The sequence below is a fragment of the Palaemon carinicauda genome, chromosome 8 (genome assembly GCF_036898095.1).
Source record: "Palaemon carinicauda isolate YSFRI2023 chromosome 8, ASM3689809v2, whole genome shotgun sequence".
NCBI classification, from domain to species: domain Eukaryota; kingdom Metazoa; phylum Arthropoda; class Malacostraca; order Decapoda; family Palaemonidae; genus Palaemon; species Palaemon carinicauda.
Window position 1 is genome coordinate 123,130,919 of NC_090732.1, and position 5,000 is coordinate 123,135,918.

The window sequence follows — 5,000 nt, forward strand, 5'->3', positions numbered from 1 at the left end:
ATTCACACAAATTGTGTGTGTATATATATATATATATATATATATATATATATATATATATATATATATATATATATATATATATATATATATATACCATCATCATCATCGGTTGTTACTGGTTCACTGCAGAACAAAGGCGTCAGACGTGTCCTTCCACTTATGTCTGTTTATGTTCCTTCTGTACCAGTCCATAACCACAAACTTCCGTAGTTCGTCAATCCATCGTCTTCTCTTCCTTCTTATACTTCTACTACAATATATAGGGACCCATTCTGTTATTCTAAAACTCCATATTTTATCAATCATTGTCATTATATGTCCTGCCCACGTTCATTTCTTTTTCCTACATGTTGATAGAATATCCTTTACTTTAGTTAGCTCTCGTATCAATGTTGCCACTTTTCTGCTCCAAGTTTCTGATGCACAAGTTATATATATATATATATATATATATATATATATATATATATATATATATATATATATATATATATATATATATATATATATATATATATATATATATATATATATATACATGTGTGTGTACATGCGTTTCAGTACATATTCCAACAATGTTTAGAACTTTACTTATAATAAAACAAAACTTGAACAGGCTACGAAAATAATACGGCATTGAATCTTAAGAGAGAGAGAGAGAGAGAGAGAGAGAGAGAGAGAGAGAGAGAGAGAGAGAGAGAGAGAGAGAGAGAGAGCATTGGAATCGGACAAGGAACCACAGTTTCATCTCCGATTCGGATGCAAACTCGCAGAATGAATCACAAGCTTGGCTGGCCATGACCACATAAGCAGTTGTTACACGAAGGCCCCAAAACAACACCAGCACAGACCTCGTGCGTATTTATGAATTGGATTTATACCCTTATTTCTGACTAATTTTTCTTTAGGGAAGGTGCATGAATCCAAGAGATATAAATCATGTGAATCCAACAAGAATACAAACATTGTAGGATATTTTCAAATCTCCACTAAGTAATAAGTTACAAAATCACTTAAAATGTTCGCTGATTTTAGCGGAGAGCACAAGAGGAAATGCAGCATTCCAAATTTCATTAAGGATATCCGTTTAAAAGTAGCTCATGAATGGCAGAGGCAAGGGACAGTAAATGCCCCAGGAGACTGACCATATATACTTATGATTACCGGTCAAAACCACTTTCAACCTAGTAATTCGCCAGTGAGGGCCGTTTCCAATACGCTACCTCAACTCTAATATATAAGGTCTTCTCTATTAACAACCAATATAAGATATAACATATTTTTCTTTTGAATACAAGGAAATGGAATAAATAATGGTATATAATTCAGCCGAACAGGACAAAGGTAAAATATGAGAGTACATAGAGCAGTGCTCTCTACAACACATTCATCGTACAAACTTCAAAAGAGAAGGGATTTTAAAATAGTTAATTTCTTTCGAAGCAGAGAGCTGTTTCTCAGTAAATATAGCAATAAAAAATTACGTATCATTGAAAAAAATACAAATTCCAGGAAACATAATCTGTTTAATTCTTAGAAACACTTTCTCCTCATAAAACCAAGCGCCGCATTTCAAACTTGGGTACCTTAAGCCTTTAAACAAGCTATCTTATGATCAAACGCTTTAGTGAAATAAAGAAAAATTATATTTTTTCGTCAGTTTTTACAAATGATAATATTTATGTAAAAGCACTTATAAATACCTAAATAAATCTATAATACAAATGGAAAACTCAACGAACAACAAAAAGATTGCACAGTTTAATTGTGACCACGATGACACTTGAATCATTCAATAATATATTTTGCAATGTTGTTGAGAACAACGTGTATATTAAGTTATTGTTATTTCCATAGAAGTGGATTATGGAAAGGGCATTGCTTGAAAGATTGAAAAATTATGAAATAAGGAATATCACTGCATGAAAGATTGGAAAAGGACGAAATAAGAAGAATGGCAGACGTAGTAAAGATTTCAGAGGTGATAACAACTGAGATGGTGTGGGCACGTGTTGAGGATGGATGATGGGGAGGTAATAAGGAGGGCTTGGGCGACAACTGTTAGGGGGAGAAGAAAGAGAGGTAGGAAGAGAATTAAATAGCGAGATAAGGAGAAGGTTGATATGGAGAGAAGAGGTTTAATGGAAGCTGATGCCTTTGATGAAAGGCATTGGAGAGGGCGCCTCGGGCAACCGACCCCTTATTGTAGGGATAATGGTACGAAAGATTTCCATAGAAGTGTCCTATATTCTCTTTGTATGCACATAATTTTGTAATACATACCATAATTAAATGTTGGGCTTAACAATGAAGGAAGTGAAATTTGTGATAACTTGGGATAAGCGAGGAGTAGAGGAGAAACATAAGGAAAATTATCCTTTACATTTCATGTCAAGATGATCAAGATTAATTCGTTAGTATGACAAGAGAATTTAATATTGTTGCGTCAGCCATCTTTTTTTCATTGAAAGCAAATGTAGAGAGAGAGAGAGAGAGAGAGAGAGAGAGAGAGAGAGAGAGAGAGAGAGAGAGAGAGTTACGTAATACTACCAAAAGCGGGAAGAAGAAATAGTCGCAATGCCAACGAAAGCTTAATATCTACCATTCATATTTTTTTTTCACGCAGAAAAGCTTCAAATAAAATCCCGTTTGTGCCTGAAATATCACACGAATTAATTGTACGAACGCATAGTACTAAGGATGGCAGGAATGTCAAATCAAAATCCATTTTAACAACAGCCATGGCAGGCTTCACCTAACTCCTGACAGTAGGCCTATTAATATCAAAGCAAATGCCAATCAAATGTTTTCGAGCAGTCACTGCTGTGAAATGCAAAGTACATTTTTCAGTTTTGGCTTGGAACGCAGGTCTAAGCATGACATTTACGGAGCACTATTTCAATGTGTGTAAATGTATATATTTATATACAATATACAGTACATATATATATATATATATATATATATATATATATATATATATATATATATATATATATATATATATATATAGTATACGCAACCCATCAAGAGTGACTGCTAAATATTTAAGATAGATATACAAGCACATGCACTCCTCTCTCACCAAGCTATGGCTCCTACCTCGCCCTCTTACTCCACAGTAGTTATATGTCTGGGAATGCCGCTAAGCGTGACCGGATATAAATATATATATATATATATATATATATATATATATATATATATATATATATATATATATATAATTACATATATATATATATATATATTATATATATATAATATATATAATTACATATATATATATATATAATTAATATATATATATATATATATATATATATATATATATATATCTAACCAACAAGAACGCTCATCCCGTCAGAGGGGTAACGGGAAATGGCATCACATAGTCGAGTTGGTTCACTGAAACGAGCGCAAAATAAAACATATGAATAATCCATCTTTAACCAACTCTTTTTCATTAATCTGTCATGAGCAAAAACTTTTTGATATGCTACGAAATATAATAATAATAATAATAATAATAATAATAATAATAATAATAATAATAATAATAATAATAATAATAATGGTTAAATGATTCTGTCTAATTCTCCTGATTATTAGTGAACTTCATCAAATGCCAGATGATGATCCATTAACCTTATTTGTCATTTAGAATATAGACATATATAATTTTCATCACGAAAATAGTGAATAATGGTATATAATACATTGGAAATCCAAATTTGATGTTTGATGCGGTTCTGAAATTTCATAGATCCAGTGAAAGAAAACTTTAACTGACCTGATAACTATGTCAAGGTCACTCCCATTGCAATGCAATTCTAGATATGCAATAAAAACAAACGTCTAAAATCGGCCTTATGGCATACCAGGCTCGTCACCTTCCATATTTTCGCACACTTTACACAAAATAAAAATAATCAAATTCAATACAAAAAATTATCTTCATTTGGTGATTACGCTAAAATTTTATGTTTCATTAAAAGCTTGGTAGAAAATCAACTTCGTTCGTTTACTGTACATTCCCCTTTTCCCGATTTCGCAAATAATCTTAAACCTGTTGCAGATCAATCTCTCATACTCTTCCTAGAAGGGCGAAAGTTGTTGAACGTTACAAATAACATGAATTTCGGCAAGGCTAATTCATCCAAAATGGTGGAGACCGGAGTATACCCATTACATAATACTGTATATCACACTTCGGAGATATACCAGGGAATTGCAGTAACAATGACTGGTTACTTAATAATAAATCAAATAATGTTACAGCTATGTTTGAAACTGTGGTATTAGAAGCAGAACCGTAACAGGGTTTTACTATTTTCATGGTCTTTTGTGACCTATTGACCTTGAAAATAGACTAAGGTCATCATTATTTAGGTCATAAAACCCTGAGACTTCATGCCACCTTCACCTTTTCTGTCACATTTTATAATATTTTGGTGAGAATTTTTGATGAATATATAGTGATAATAACACTAATAAAAAAAAACTAACCTTACTGATAGGGAAAATATTAAATAACAAAAAAACTTCAAGGTTTTCAGGAAAACGCAACACAGGTCTCATCAGAATCACTATTTTATCATTGTAAACAAATGTAGTTCAAATGCTGAACCAAGTGGGATCTGGTCAGTAGTACAGTTTTAGATTTAATGACATTTCTTTTTAAAACTATTTAAGGATATTTGTTTATCAGATGGGAAAGGAAGACTTCAGTGATGTGAGAAACTCTCTGAAACTTTCTTTAGCCCATTACGGTCCTTTTGAACATTTATATTCTTCTTCCCTCAAGGAGTTAAGAACTGCACTACAATTGTTCAGTGTATACTTTCCTCTTGGTAATGGTAGCAGATGCTCTTTAGGTATGGTAAGCAGCGGTTCTAGAAGAATGACACTCCAAAATCAAACCACTGTTTTCTAGTCTTGGGTAGTGCCATAGCCTCTGTACCATGGTCTTCCAATGTTTAGGGGTAGAGTTCCCT